The sequence below is a fragment of the Dipodomys spectabilis genome, unplaced genomic scaffold (assembly GCF_019054845.1).
Source record: "Dipodomys spectabilis isolate Male_0828 unplaced genomic scaffold, ASM1905484v1 ptg000040l, whole genome shotgun sequence".
Lineage (NCBI taxonomy): Eukaryota > Metazoa > Chordata > Mammalia > Rodentia > Heteromyidae > Dipodomys > Dipodomys spectabilis.
This window is the reverse complement of record NW_024870717.1, coordinates 1,221,943-1,238,400: the sequence shown is the minus strand read 5'-3', so window position 1 is coordinate 1,238,400 and position 16,458 is coordinate 1,221,943. Positions and strand designations below refer to the sequence as shown.

General features: G+C 41.2%; 1 pseudogene; it reads right to left on the bottom strand.

The window, feature by feature from the left end:
• Positions 1 to 7,368: 7,368 nt before the first annotated feature.
• LOC122106402 lies at positions 7,369 to 9,113 on the bottom strand (annotated as a pseudogene).
• Positions 9,114 to 16,458: the final 7,345 nt, after the last annotated feature.

The window sequence follows — 16,458 nt, the reverse complement described above, 5'->3', positions numbered from 1 at the left end:
CCCTAACCTGCCCATATATTCTGAAAAGAGCCCAGAGAAATACTTGGCCTTTTTTGTGCCCCAGAAGTCAGGCCACAGTGAGGCTTATTCAACCCCTGCCTTGCTCCAAGCATATCCTCCAACAGAAGAACACCCCCAGGCTCCACTTCAGACTTCTGATAGGTAAAACAAGAGGCTGTCCTTGTGCTGTCCACAGTCACTAGCCAACAGTCCTGTCAAAGGGGCATCTGCTAAGGCCTCCCAAGTGGATACAGGGGCTCTGACATCAAGACAGAGGCAGGCAACATCCATGCAGGTTGACTTTGGAGCAGCTCCTCTTCCAGGTGCAGACCTCGTGGCCTTTGAATCAGATCATGACATTGCAAAAGATCACAGCACACACTAGAAGAACCCAATAAGCAATGACCCTGTGCTCAAAATCCTGACAGAGGCGGGAAATCAGAGAGAGGGAGAGAGAGAGAGAGAGAGAGAGAGAGAGTCTAGCTGTGCTTTGATGCTGTTTCAATATCCTTGCCAAGAAAAACATATTTTTATCTAGAAATAAAGAGGAAAACTTTGAACTCTAATATAGATCAATTAAACTTCCTACCATAGACAATCACAAAAGTGGAAGCTGTGTGATAATAAATGTATGTATATAAATGTATATGTAATACAAATATGTAGGTATGTATATGTATATTCAAATATATAATTTGAATATATATGTATAATGTATATATGTTTAAAGTACAGAGGGAAAAAGGTAATACATAGTATTTGAAGGAATAATAACCAATACCTTCCCAATTTTGATTGAACGCATGAACCCTTCTATGCAGGAATCTAGCAGCTCAAAAAGTCAATTAACATAATTACCCAGGTCCACACTAAGACACATTTTAATTAAATAAAGATAGAAAACTTCCCAAAGCACAGAGACAACTCATCACACCCAAGTGATCTTCAATGTTATTATGAAAAATTTCTCATGAGAAAATAGGTTAACTATTGGACAGCAAGGGCAACAAATTTAAAGTGCTAAAAGGACATATCGAAAACCCACCTTTCTAACAAATATACTTCTTCCAAATGTAAGAGATGAGCTAAGTACCTACCGATGGCTAAAGCCTATAATCCTAACTACTCAGGAAGGTGAATTGTGAGGATTGTGGCTCAAATCCAGCCTGGAACTTGTCTCTCAGGAGGAAGTTGTAGGACACAGGTGTCCTTGAGAAGGAGGGAGGCCTTGTGCAGGGACATTGCTGGAATAAGACATAGGATAAGGTGGCCATCAAGAATGGAGGCTATTAGCTAGTGTCTCCACCGAAGCAATTTATAATATGCAGTAGTCCTCTAGAAAATCAGAGGATTTTGACCACTGTCCTAGTGGTTTCAGAAATGCCATGATAAAGACCAGAGCAACTTCAACCCACCTGGAGTCCTTAGTAACAGTCTTTGAGGCCTAAGAGGTAGAGTGTCAATTTTGGCAGGCTGTGATTGGTCCACTATTTCTGGGACCTCACTGGCCCAGACTCTGATTGGTCCATTTCTTCCATGATATCACTATGCCTGGTTGTGATTGCTCCAAGGTGTGAGGCCATGCAGGATATATAGGAAGCCACCATGTTCCAACCTATGTCAGTTAACAGATCTGGGAGATCTTGCTTGAGGACACGCTGGACTGACTCAAAGCTGATTGTTTTGCTTGTGGGGACTGGTTGTTGTTTGGATTTTGGTATTTCTTTTTACTTTTTCTGGGTTTTCCAATATTTTATTTAGTTTATTTTAGGTAGAGTTGCTACCTGCCATAATACCAGAAGGATGGAAGAACACAAGGAATCAAGCTCAAGCTCCTTGAAGGAAGAGATCACCGAACAATACCAGATGAAAGAGCTCATCCACAAAGGTACCTATGGACAAGTGAAGCTGGCACATCCCCAACTCACAGACAAGGATGTGGCATTTAAAATACTCTAGAAGTGAGAGTCCTCATCATTGGATAAAGAATGAGGTGAACATTTTTAAGACGGTATGGCACAAACACATCATTAGGTTGTATTAAGTGATGGAGAAGGAAGAGTATGTATGTCTCATCATGGAATTGGCCATTAGGGGATACCTATTGGGGTGGATCTGAAAATCCTGCCATCAATACGAGGATTAAACCAGGAGGCTCATCATACAAATTGTAAGTGTTGTTCAACACCTATACCAAAACAGAATCACATGCGACCTTAAGTCCAACAACATCCTATTGGACACCAAAGGCAATATCAAGGTCAGTGGTTTGAGTCTGAGCATCTGGCTCACCCCGGGGCAATTCCTAACAAATGTATGTGGTGCTGTGCTATTCTATCCCCCTGAAATATTCCTCGAAGGAAGAAATGATGCCAGGTGCAAGGGAGACTGAGATCTGAGGATCAGGGTTCAAAGCCAGCCCAGGTTGGCTCTACCATCTGAGCAGATTCATACTGATACCAAAGACTAATTTGAGGAGGAGATGGCAGAGGACAGAGTTGGCTAGCAAAATAGCTACCACTCTTCTCAGAACAAGCTGCTGAATTTGGGCCTAGGAACAGAGCAGTTCCAGCCAAGAGTGGAGAGCGCTAAGAGATATCAAAGATAACCTCACTTGAAAGCCAGGAGGCTGTTATTGGGATGGGAGAGATTTGTAGGGGGTCTACTAAAAAAAGATTTGTAAGTGGGACCCAAGAATGGAGATCAAAATATAGTTTGCCCAGCAACGCCCTCAGTCTATCCCAGAAGACAGGTGGACCAACTGTCTTAGGATGGATTCCAGACAAGGGGCCCCTTGTACTGCACTGATAAACTGACATTGTAGTTATTAAAGCATATAATTTTTGTGCATTATATCAGTTCCTTGCACATGCAAAATGATTTGAATTATATTTAAACTACACCTTAGTCTTTAAAAATGTAGTTTGATTTATTTTATTCTATGTTATTCAAGATGAGTCTCATTATGTAGCCAAGACTGTTCTTAACTTCATAATTCTACTGCCTAGGTACAGGTGTGTACCTCCATGTCATCCATCATACTATAATATGCACCTTTTCTTAAGTGTTAATATTTTATTTATCCCTTGGCAGTACTGGGGTTTTGATTCAGAGGCTGCTTGGTAAGCAAGTGCTCTACTCCTGCCCCAGTCCTTGCTCTTCATTTTACTTTAGATGAGCTCTTATTGTGTTATTTCGCTTGGGTCTTTATCAGACTGTGATTGTAATGTATTTTTCTGCTGAGAAGCTGCCATCTAACTCAGATAGTTCAAACCCTTTTTGTCTTTTTATAGTTTTAGTAAATATATTTTTTCTTATAATAAAGATGGTACACAGAGTCATTACAATTATATGTCATTTTAAAATTCAAAACCTTATTTTAAAAGAGTTAACATGCATATAATCACTAAAATTTATCTCTAGAAAAAATGACTACCAGAATAAATGTTTTTGGAGGCTGGGTCAGTGGCATTTGGTATTGTTCTCACTTCAGCTCTAGACAATGCTACATAGTTCAAGACCTGCATGGCCTGAATAAAACCAAGTAAAAAGTAAAAAAAAAAAAAAAAATGATCCTTAAGGGCACAGCTGTGGAAGATTTGAAATACTTTTGTATATTTTACTGACCATTTGTACATTTCTGTGGTGATGAAAGTGATATAGCAATTATGTTAGAATTTGACACATTCTTCTAACATAGCATAGCATTACCACATGACCCAGCAATTCCGTTGCTCATTGTATACCCAAAAGAACTGAAAACAAAGACCAATAGCTCACATGCCAACGATAACATCAGCAATGTTTACAATAGTCAGGAGTTGTAAACACCTGGAGTGTCTATCAGATGAATAGGTTTATAAAACGTGAGGTATGCATAAATGATGACTCATCCACAAAAGGCTGCAATTAATATATATCTGTCATCGATGGACACAAAAATAATCTATTATGTGAAATATATTGACTAAACCATTTCATAAGAGAAAAATGGAAGATTAAAAGTTTCTGGGGCAGGTCATTGTGGGTGATTAATACTCAATGATTGTGTGGATTCCATCAGTATTGAAAAGAAAGTTCACGAACAGAGGTAATGGTTACAAAGTAGTGTGGATATAATTAATATCACTGAATTGTATTCCTTCCTAGCAATCATAAGGCCCTGTTTTTAACCCCCTGCACATCCAAAAAAAGAAATGCTAAATCTTCCTTCTGTTACCTGCCTTGAGTGGTCGGTGCTCTTCTACTGTTATGATTGTATTCCTCAGAGGATCTCTGGTGGATCTCTGATGTTTATTCATTCTTTTACATATGACCCATCATTTGAATATTGAGGTTGAGTTTTAAAGGATTTGTGAATTAAAATGAGGGCAGTGGCTGTAGTTTAACTCGAGGCTAAAGAAGGAAGATCCCTATTCAGACAAGGCTGCATAGAAAGGTCATTTCCAAATCACCATACTAGTGCTGAAACTGGAGGGACAATTGCTTGTAAGCATTTACAAGTGAGAGAAAAGTAAGAGATAAGTTTCTGATAACATTAGATTTTGGTCATGTCAGTTTAGATTTAATATTTGCATGAATTTTAAAAATTTTCCTTTCCCCTTACTTTCAGTATATTATTTTGAAATTTTGTAGTGTGTTCTTGTTTGCTGCATTTAAAAGAAACATAGTTTTCCTTTGCATCATATTAACATTTTTTGTACTACATTGTGTTATTTATTTTTGAAAGTTTTTATGGTCTTTTTTTTTCTCAATCTAGAGACTGGCCACTGCCTCAGAGATTTTGCTCAGTTCTGCCAACTGAGTCACAGCGCAACTTCCAGCTTCTTTCTTTTTGAAAAGTCTCAGGCAAAGCCCAGCACAACTAAGGAAGTTGAAATCTGATGCTCTTGGTTTGAAGCCAGTCTGAGCAGCAAATCTGAGGTTCTTTTATTTTCCATTGGTTGTGGGGTCTGAACTCTAGGCCTAGGCGTTGTCCCTCAGCATTCCAGCTTAAGGTTAGTGCTCTATCAATTGAGCTGCAACACCATTTCCGGCTTTTTTTGAATATGTGGTTCTGAGGAAACAAATCCAGGGTCTCATGCATGCAAGGCAAGCACTAAACCACTGAGCCAACTTCCCAGCCGGAGTCTGAGATTCTTATCTCCAATAAATCACCAAAAAGCTGGAGTGGTAGGACTCTAGCCTTGAGTAAAACAGGGCAAGTTCAATTCCTCGTACTGGTAATTACATGCACAAGTCTCATGGACATTTGGTAGGTCTGGCTTTGAACTGCAGCCCTTAGATTTCAGCCTCCTGGGTAGCTAGGATTTACAGGCATAAGCAACCAGCCTCTGTCTTATTTTAATATTTTTAACCAGCTCTTCCCTTCAACCTCAATGCTTTTTTATTGCGGTCAGTAGACCTAAACTCTGGGCCTCATTGCTGTTTCTTACCTATTTTTACGGAGGGTAGGGTTTGAACTCTTGGCCTGAGTGCTGTCTTTGAGCTCTTCAGCTTAAGATGAATACTCGAGTTCTTCACCTACAGTGTCACTTAAGGTTTTCTGGTGGTTAATTGGACATAAGAGTCTCATGAACTTTCCTTCCCAGGAAGGCTTTGAACCGTGATCTTCATACCTCAGCCTCCTGAGTAGCTAGGATTACAAGACAGAACCACAAGTGTCCTTGTGTTTCTTAGCGTTTTGGCTCAAGGATGATGTTTTACAACTTCCACAGCTCAGCTTTTAGCTTTTTTTCTGGCTTATGGACATAAGATTCTAATGTACATTTCTGTGTAGTCTGGCTACAAACTGATCCTCAGATTTCAGATTCCTGAGGTACTCCAATTATACACATGAACCACAAAACCATTGCTCATTTTAAAATGTTAATATGTTCTTTTTTCCACTTAAAATTTTTTTTGCATTTTTTAAAAATTTTTTATTGTATATGTGCTAGTCATGGGGCTACAAATCAGAGATTGGATACAATGCCAGAGCTTTACCTTCAAGACTAGTGGCTTACCAAATGAGCCAAAGGAAAGCTTGTAGATATAATTGTTTTGTCTTGCTGCTTGAACAAAGGCCCTAGGTGCTGTCCTAAAAAGTGATTACCCAGTTTGCCATTTAAGTCACAGCTCAACTCCATTTTTTTTAAATTCTTGGTAGTTAATAGGAGATGAGCCTTATGCAAAGCCCCGAATGAATCAGTTGCCTGAAATCTGAGGATCATGGTTCAAAGCCACCCAGGGCAGGAAAGTCCATGAGACTTTTAGCTCCAATTAATCAATGAAAAGTTGGGAGTGGTGGAGCTCTATCTTTGAACAAAACATTCTCAAGCCATAGGATAGCACACAGATGTACACAGAGAGAAAGCCTTATGGACTTTCTTGTATGGGCTAACTTTGACGCATGCTCCTCAGATTTCATCCTCTATTCATCCTCTCTCCGTTTAAATTTTTATTGGTCCTGCGGCTTCACCTCTGACTCTGGGACCTATATCTTAGCTTTCACAATCAATGCTGGTGTTTTTAACACCTCTGCCACAGCTCAAGGTTTTGTGCTGTGTAACTGGAGATAAGAGTCTCAAGCAGGTTCCTCCCCTGGCTGACTTGACACTGCAATCCTCAGATGTCAGCCTCTTGTGTAGTAAGGATTACACACATGACCAGCAACATTTGGGTCATTTTACAACTTTAATATGTGCTTGCTTCCACCTCCTTTTATTTTTATTATTTTTTTCATTTTTGCTTGGCCTGGGAGTAGAAATTGAATTTCAGATGCTCTCTCAGTGCATACATGGGACTAACCATAACGTTTGGCTTTTGTGGGAAAGTTAATTGGAGAGAAGAGCTACGCCAGATTCAGGAGGCTGAAAATTGAAGAAAGTCCTTAATGTTCTCTTCTCTAATTAACCACTAAAGGCTAACTTGGACTTCCTATCACTGTACAATCACTCACGACGGACCTGGTCATCTACAGACACTTTCTTGTAAATGGCATCCTTTGAAAACATGTACAATTCTATTTGTTCCTCATCTTAAGATCTAAACCTACATAGTGCTGATCTCAATTAGTCATGGAATACCAAATACGATAGGAAGACAAACCTGAGAGAGAGACATGCAATACAAAAGCAGAGCTTGCTCAGTTCCTCAGCACTCAAAGAGGGGAGGATGTGGAAGGGGGGGAGAACTTCATGAGCCTTTCTACTCTTTATTTTAGCAGTGGGTTGTGGGAAATGTGTGGTTTTATTTCAACATGAAAATATCTCAATGCATGGCGATCTTGCCTGATGGGTTTATATTTTCTGCATAAATGTTATGGAAACTCATACATAACTCTCTTTTCATCCTGCAGTAAAGGTCAAAGCAGCAGCAAACGGAGATGAAAACAGATGATCGCCAGAGTCACAACTTAAGAAGGTTTCAGAGGATGGGGATTTCCCCTTGACTCCTTTTCCACTTTCTTCTGATAGCTCGTAACTGTAGGGGTGATGTTGACAGTTGTTTGTAGGAATGTTTGTTTTTCTCCAGATTCAAGTCTTATCTCTGCTTAGTTTGCTTCTCTATGCAGTATTTGACTTGCTCAGCTCCTGCCTGATTGCATCAACGAACTCCTCTTTCAGCTTGGTTAGTTCTTTTCTCATCTCATCTAAAATATCCTGCTTCAGTCTGTCACGGTCAAGGCTTTCTCTCTGGACCCGGTCGGCACTGGGCTGGGACAAGGGTGTGGACTTATAATGGCTCATAGGACCTGTTGTCAAAAACAATCATATTTTTCCTTGGAGAATCTCATCTGGAGATGACGGGTGACTTGCTGCCATTCATTGTATTTGTTCTTTCCCAAGGTTTCCTGGTTGGTTCAGGTGTACTTGTTGATGAAACCTTAGAAGTTACAGGTTCTGATTCTTCATTTTTTGCTTCTATTGTTGATCCCTTTTCGGCCATTCTCCTCCTTCTGGCCATCAGGAGACTCATTTCCTCCATTAAGCTGCTACTTGCTAAGGGAACGGGTCCATTTCCACCACCCTTGTCTCTTTTAGCTGACACGGAGTTCACATCTGTGAACACCGTGCAAAGAGGCATCTTCCACCCGTGACAATTTCCTAAGCTTGGCTCCAGCAATCGCAGCTGCAAGTCCAGTTAAAGGAAGATTGTCTTCTGAAAAGGATCCTTAAAAAAAAATCCGGATGCAGGAAGGGAGGGGCAGGAGGTGGTACAGGAGAGGGGCTTGATTAGGAAGAGGGTGTGGGGGAGGAGGGCCAGAGGATAGCAGTGGGGGTGAAGGAGGAGGTTCTGGGGGAGGAGAGAATACAGAGGCCTGGGCTGGACCTGGTGGGAGTGTTGGAGGAGATGGAGGTGCAGGTGGTCCCAAGATAACACCCTGCGGGGCTGGAGCCTCCGACAGCTGAGAGGCTTCCTGAAAGCCTGGCTCAGAAGCAGAGGGGTCTCCCAGCTCAGAGTTTACAGGGGTCTCCACAAAGGCAGAGGTGGCATTACTCGGCACTCTGCTCTCTTGATCCCATTACACTTGCTCCAGCTGCTCCATCTGCTCCCGCTCCAGCTGCTCCACCTCTCTCTTTCCAACCTCTCTCCAGCCTCTCTCTCTCTCTACCTTTCTCTGGTCTTTCCCTCTCCATTCTTTCTGTCTCCAGCCTGTCCCTCTCTAGCTCCTTCTGACGTTTCTGTTCTTGCAGTTGTCTTCTTTGGATGTCCAACTCTTCTTGGGATGGGCCATTTTGAACTTGATCAGGCAGTTGTGAATTTTATCTAGGCAATTTTGGTCCTGCCTCCTGTGAATTCAGCACTTCCAAGGCATGCATCATGCACTTGCGAAGACATTAGCATCCTCTTTGCTGCCATAGTTAAGACTGTACACCTGCCTGGCATCTCACCACTGGTGGAAGGTCTGTGTTGCTTGATTATACTTTAATCCTTTGGGGATGGCACAGCTGATCACCAACTGATGATCCTGGATCTTCCTGCCCAGCACTCTGAATGTGTTGTTGCCTGTATGGTGATAGATATGAACTCTGCTGAACCCAGTTGAACCACAGCTGGCACCCACTTTTATTGGCATCATCACAAACCAATGCAGCAGCTCTTCCCTGACAGATACTCTGTTCACTCATTGAGCCGGCGGGCCTGATGGATGCGGCACGGGAGTGCGCTCCTCTGGGACGGCAGGTTTGGCTTATTCAGTGCTTCTCTGCTACACTGGCGGCCAGCTACTCCATCACCTGCTGTCGCGCCGTCCAGGCCTGGGTTGCAGGGTAGGTGGGCCGCTTTGGCTGCCTGCTGCCGCTGCTCCTGCACAGGCCCCTGAGGACCACGAGGACCAAGAGGACTGCAGCCGTCCCAGCCATGGGAGGAGAGTGGGGCGTGCCATGAGGCACTGGTGCGGGGTGTGTGGAACACTCAGGCTCTGCCCTCGCCCTCGCCCTCCCCTACCGCTGTCGCCCTCCCCCTTTCTTCCCCTGTATAAGTAAACTTTTATATCTTACAAAAATAACTTTTAGCTGGGGACTGGTGGCTCATGCCTGTAATCCTACTCAAGAGGCTGACATCGAGGATCACAGTTTGAAGCCAACATAGGTAGAAAAGTCTGTGAAATTCTTATCTCCACTACACTATCAAATATACTAGAAGTGTGGCTATGACTCAAGTAGTAAAGTGCTAGGCTTCATCAAATGATCTCAGAGCCCAGGCCACGAGTTCAAGCCCCTGGACTGGTACAAAAAGAAAAGTTTCATTAGTTTACATTATACTAGGATTATGGTGTGAGACACCAGTGCTGAGATTAAGAAACAACTTTTGTAGTAGCTGCCACTTTTGATCTTTTCCCTAGGAGTTTTTATGATTGATTTTATCCATGCCTTATATTTACATTCCACTAATGGAATTATTTTTTTAGTTGGAGGCACATTTCAATAATTCAATAACATATCAAAAACACATTTTTCGTTATTTTAAATAGAGAAGGGAAACATATGATGAGTCTGAGCCCAGCAGAGAATGAAAGATGGTTTGATTGCAGATATGTGGAATGTATTCCAGGATGTGGGAACCTACCAATTTGGGTGCTTCAGTTATCAGGTCTTCCTGAAGCTTCAAAATAAATTTCTATGATGTCATAGCTACCTTTGCTATCACAACCGATAGGTGTCAGGCACTGATCTCACCCTTAGGTGGACTTAGATACACAAGGTGAAAAACATAATATTTAGAAGAAATGACGATTTACCATAAGACCACAGCTTAATGAGCTTTCCTGATTGAACTTTGAGATTTCATGAGTAGGACAGGCTCATCTCCACACAAGACTACTAAGCACTGAGGACCAGGCACTATTGTAGGCAACTAGAGAGAAAGATGTGAATACAGATGTGAATGGTAAGCCTTTATGCACATGTCATGCTGTTGGAGAAAACCATAAATCAAAAAGTTAATGTCAATAAATCAGAAGGATGGTCATGTGGGGAGACAGCTTCACTTTGAGGATTGGAGGAAAAGACATGATATAATAGTAGGAGGCATCATCCATGCAATTATTGCTTTTCCAGGCTGGCTCCAATCTCAATCACAGATCGCATCCTCCTGAGTTGCACACTATAGGTGTCAGGCACCTGCAGTGGGCTCTTTGATATAAATATCTATAACAAATGTGTGTTAAGTTTCTTGGAAGTTTTTTGTGAGAAAGGTTAAAAATTAAACATATTATGCACCCTAAACTTTCTTTTCACTATCTTCTAATTATTTCAATATGAGCCGTCTTACTCACTTTTTGGAAAAGTCAAGACATTTTTTTTTTCATTGTTCAAATCCTGGGGAGGGAATAAAAATGACAGCTTCTTTGCCAAAATACTAGAATGTACTAGTCATTTTAACTGACCAGTTTTGCCAAATAATATGTCTTGCCCTTCATGGATTTTTCATCTTCAATAATGTTAGATGAATAAAACTATAAATAGGAGAAAAGCAACCACATAGTAGCAAATTTATCACAATGACATATATAAGCTGTCCACTTTTTACCAAATGAAAACAGTTGCCACAAGCATTAAAAATTTGAATAAAAACTTGGAGATTCTTCCTCTTCATACAGTTGGTTTTTTTCTTTTTTTCTTCTTGTTTTGTTTGTTTTGGTTGGTTGTTGGCCTTGACCTTTTGGTCTGGGGGCAGTCCCTCAGCTATTCAGCTCAAGGAGAGCGCTCTACCACTTGAACCACAGCACCACTTCTGGTTTTCTGGTGGTTTTTTGGAAGTAGGTCTCACAGAGTTTCTTGACCAGACTGGCTTTGAACTGAAATCCTCAGATCTCAGCTTCCTCAGTAGTAGGATTGCAGATGTTAGCCACCAGCAACTGGTCAAAATAGTATTTTTTTCAATTTGGCTAGCTTGAATGATTGCCAAGGAAATAAATAGAACGTAAAATTGTTAATTTGTGCTAAAATTTGCAATAGTTTTACTTTGAAGAGTAGTGAAATATTTAGAATTACATATTTTGAGAAAATGTAGCTGATTAGCTTTTATTGATTTAAAATACAATATAAATCTCTTTTTTATTTAAAATACTAAAATATATCTCTCTTTGTAGACACTGAATTCTGAGTTCAAAACTTGTACTTGTTGGCAGTCACTCTGAGAGTAATTTCTGTCAGCTCATTTTTAAATCAATCATAGATTAAATAACTTGAAGCTTACAAGGTGTCCTTTGGTAAGAATAAGTGAAATAAGCCTAAACTCCTGCCTTTCGAGTAACAGAAGAAATCTTAACGTCTAGAATGTATAGACTCAAAATATGAAACACACAAAGAACATTAAGGGAAAAGAACAAATAATCTTATCAATAAATAGGTAAGTGAATTGACTAGATAGGTCCCAAATTAAATATAGATGTCTACAGAATACACGAAAAATAGTCAATGTCTTTAGCAATCAAGGAAATGCAAATCAAATATATGTTGAAGTTCCATCTCTGCCTAATGAGAATGCCTATTATCAAAGAAAACACAAATACTGGCAAAGAGGTGGGGAAAGACACTCTACACAGTGTTGGCAATTTAGTGAATCAATGTAACCACAACAGAAATCAGTGTGGAAATTCCACCCAGGAAATCCTACATATACACCTGAAGAAATTTAAGTCAGTGTTATAGTAGAGCTGTGTGCACACACATTTTTTATAGCAGGATTCAAAATAGTCATGTTTTAGAATAAGCCACCACAGGCAGGAAAGTATGTACAACGGTTATCTCCAATTAACAATAAAAACAAATCTGGGAATAGAGCTTTAGATCAAGTGGCAGAATACCAGCCTTGATGGATAAAAAGCCAAGCAAGAGATGAAGACCCTAGGGTCAAGCCTCAGGACTGCCAAATGTGCATGTACACACGCATTGCCCCCCTCCCCCGCACAATGCTGCCTATATTTTTTAGCCAAGCTTCTTATTCCACTTTGATTCATGCACCTATGACAGAGCTAAATATAATGAGAAAGTGATATTTAAAATGGTAAACTTATACTGAATACCCAGGTATATTTCTCATTATTTTGTAGTCACTGGGCTTGATCTCACAACCTGAGTGCTTTCCTTGAGCTTTTTCACTGAAGGTTGGCTCTCTACAACTTGGAGCTACAGTTCAACTTCCAGTTTTGTGATGGTTCATTGTAGATAAAGAGTCTTTAGGACTCAGTCCTCCATACACTTTCTAACGGCAATTCTCAGATTTCAGCTTACTGAATTGATAGAATTACATGCTTGATCCACCAACACTGGGCTAGAACCTGAGTATTTTCACCATTGCCCATTGGAAGAATTCAATTCTTTTTCCTCCGGAATGCTTGCCATGCACATTTCTCTCTGGATAGCAATTGAGTAAAGAGAGAGTTTCCAGTAGCTCACACCTATACATAATACCTACAGAAAAGTCTGATATCTGAGGATAGTCGTTCAAAGCCAGCCCAGACAGCAAAATCTGGTAGACTTTTCATCTCAATTAACCACAAAAAAGCTGTATGCTGAGCTGTGCCTCAATCAGTAGAGCTCTATGTTGATCAAATATCTCAGGGATAGACCTCAGTCACTGAGTTCAAACCCCAAGATCAGTGAACACGGGTACACACATGATGTGCATACACACACACACACACACACACACACACACACACAATTTTATAACAGAGTTCTCAAACCTAACAAGGTGCCATTCTAATCCCTTGATGTCATGCTTTGCCTGGGCTGCAATCCATGCGGGTAAACAGCATCTACAGGGATTAAGAAGCTCAGAGCCAATCTGGACCCACCCAGACCAGAAGCAGGAGTGAAGTAACACAAGCATGAGGCCCCAACTCACTCACACTGGAAGGAGGAGTGAGGTGACACAGGCATGCGGCCCCCTCTCATCCAGAGGGAACATAGGAGTAAGGTGACACAGACAATGGCAACTACCCAGCCAGAGCAGAAGCAGGAATGTTGTGGTGAAAGCCCACAACCCCCACTCACCTAGACCAGAAGCAGGAGTGAGGTGGTGCAGTCAAATGGCCTTACCCACCAGACCGGAAGTGGGAGTGAAGTGACACAGGCATGTGGTCAGACTTATCCTTCCAGGAAGCAGAAGTGAGGTGACGGTAGCATGCCACACCAAAGGAGCCTCACGAACCATGGTGGCCCCCTGAGAAGGAAGGTATGGTTCTATGTCAATCCAGCCTTCTCTCCTGGCCTTTTGTGAAGGGCTGCTGGGTTTAATGGTGCACTCAGTAGGTCATAGGGCTCAAGCTACGGAGCCTGCTGTCCTCTCCCAACTGGTACTGCACCTGCTGCAGCTTTGGCAGCAAACTTAATAAGTTCTAATTCACAGAATGTATACCATGAACCATTAGTGTCTTCAGGTACCATGTGACACTTGCTAGTCACTTAATATTACAGTTGCCAATGTCTTAAGTGCTTTCTGAAGAGAGGGAGAAGGGGTCATAGATCCAACTGTTCAAAAATGCCTTTGGATGACACTGTATTGGCCCAAGAATGAGTCGACACAGCTGGTATCCAGGTATTTTGGGAAATTCTTTTTGGCCATGCTTTCTGTTTGGCCTTGGAGAGTCTTAGGCTTTTCTTTGTTGACACAGAAGATGGGAAAGTAATTGCTAAGGCTTATATAGTCAGGAGCCATTTCCTTTCTGCCCTTCTGAGATGGCATCTCACTACATAGCCCAGACAGCCTTGGACTTAATGTGTTTCTGCCTCAGCCTCCCAAGTGATGGAATTACAGGCTTACACCACCATGCCCAACTATCTGTCATGGGCCATTTGAAATAGAAAAATCATGACATGTGTTCTATATCTACTAACACTCTTGTGCAAAGATCAAATAACTTACAGCCTGGTTGTTAAGAATATAGACTCAGATTCAACTGAATTTCAAATAAAATTCTGGTTTCTTACCTGCTTTTGGTTAAAGAGGAAGACACTATATCACTGAGCTTTATTCACTTGTATACAAATGTGAATGGAGCCAAGAACAGGTGGCTCATGCCTACACTCTTACTCAGGAGGCTGAGTTGGAAGGATTGTGTTTCAAAGCCAGCCCAGGCAGAAAAGGTCATATGAGAGTCTTAGTTCCAATTAATCCCTCAAAAACCATAAGTGGGCTGAGAAGGTGGCTCAGTAGAAGTGTGCTTTCCTTGCATGCATGAGGCCCTCTGTTGGAATCCTCAGAATCACATAAGAAGAAAAAGCCTGAAGTACACTATGGCTCAAATGGTAGAATGCTAGCCTTAACCTGAAGAGATGAGACACAGCACCCAGTCCCAGAGTTCAGGCCCCATGACTAGCAAGAATAACAACAACAACAAAATAAAACAGAAATGGAGCTGTGGCTCAAGTGGTGGAGTGCTAGAAAGTGGATCAGGGAGAGCACCCAGGCCCTGAGTTCAAGCTCCATGATCAACTAAACAAAAACAAAAACAGAAATGGAGCTGTGGTTCAAGAAGTAGAGTTCTAGAAAGTGAATCAGGAACAGGACCTGAGTTCAAGCACCACAATATACAATTGGATACTGGTATTTCCCATCTCCTAAGGTTGTCATGATTATTCAATGAACAGAATTTTTTGAGTATTTCCTATTGAAAAGAGGGGTTTTTAATGACCAGCAAGTGATTTATGATGCTGCAGAGCATGCAATGGATACCCTCTACTTCAGTGGAGAATTGAATGTAAATTTTGTGAGTCCAGAAGCCAAACTGATGAGCCAGATACTCTTTTGGAAAATGGTTTCATATGGTAGACACAGTTTCCCACATGTCAGTTTGCTGTTCTGCTTCTAGTCAGAAGATCTCTAAGACTCAGGAAAGGATTCAAGCTCTCTGTTAAACCATGCTGTAGCCATTTTATTTGTATTAAAGGAATAAGTAATCTAGATATTGGTGGCTCATGCCTATTATCCTCGCTGCTTAGGAACCTGAGATCTGAGGATCATGATTTCAGAACAGCCCACGCAACAAAGTCCATGAGACTTGTCTCCAATTAAGCATTGATAAACCCAGAAGAAGAGGTATGGCTTAATAGAGTATCTTTCCTAAGAAAAAGCTCTATTTAAGCTGTTCCTTATGTTGGGACATTGCCACCTTCAATACTTCCGGACCATGTCTTCCTTTAGAGTGTTGGCTTATGGCCTGGCTTTCACTCCTGTGGATATAGTCTGTTTGGCCATCCACCTTGGGGGTGGAATGATCCGTTTATTGAAAATACTGCCTAGAAAAAACAACTATGATATAAACAATGTTTGACAAGTTGTTAAGTCCAAAGTTACAGTGGTAAGGATGATTATTGTTTAGCTTTTTTTCATTAAATAGTTAATTACTTTTTAAAGTTTATCTGCTTATTTAATGTTATGTAGGAAACCAAAAGTTAATATTTGGGTTTTTTGGTGAAATTTGAAACTAGGCAAGTAAAAGTACTCATTGTCCCCAAATTCAACATTTAAAAATATTAAAACATTGTTCATATGTTTTAGTCACCAGAAATTTGGGACAGGCATGGTAGCTCACACTTGAATTGCTAGCTGCAGAGAGGATTATTAGGATTTGAGGCTAGCCTAGGCAAACATTCACTTTATTGGATCTCAATCAATATCTGAACCAAAATCATTGTGCTTTTAATTTCATCTACTCAGAAAGGGTAAAGAGAAGGATTGTGATCCATTCTGGCCTGCTCATAAACAGAAAACCCTGCCATAAAAATGGCTAAAGCAGAGCTGGCCACAGGTGGTTCATGCCTGTACTTTTATTTACTCAGGAGGCTGAGGTCTGAAGATCACAGCTCAAAGCCAGTCTAGGCAGGAAAGTTTGTGAGACTCCTGCCTCCAATATACCAATAGAAAACCAGAAGTGGAATTGTGGCTCAAACAGTAGTGCACTCGCCTTTAGCTGAAGAGTGCAGGTACAGTGTCCTGGCCCAGAGTTCAAGCCACATGACTAAC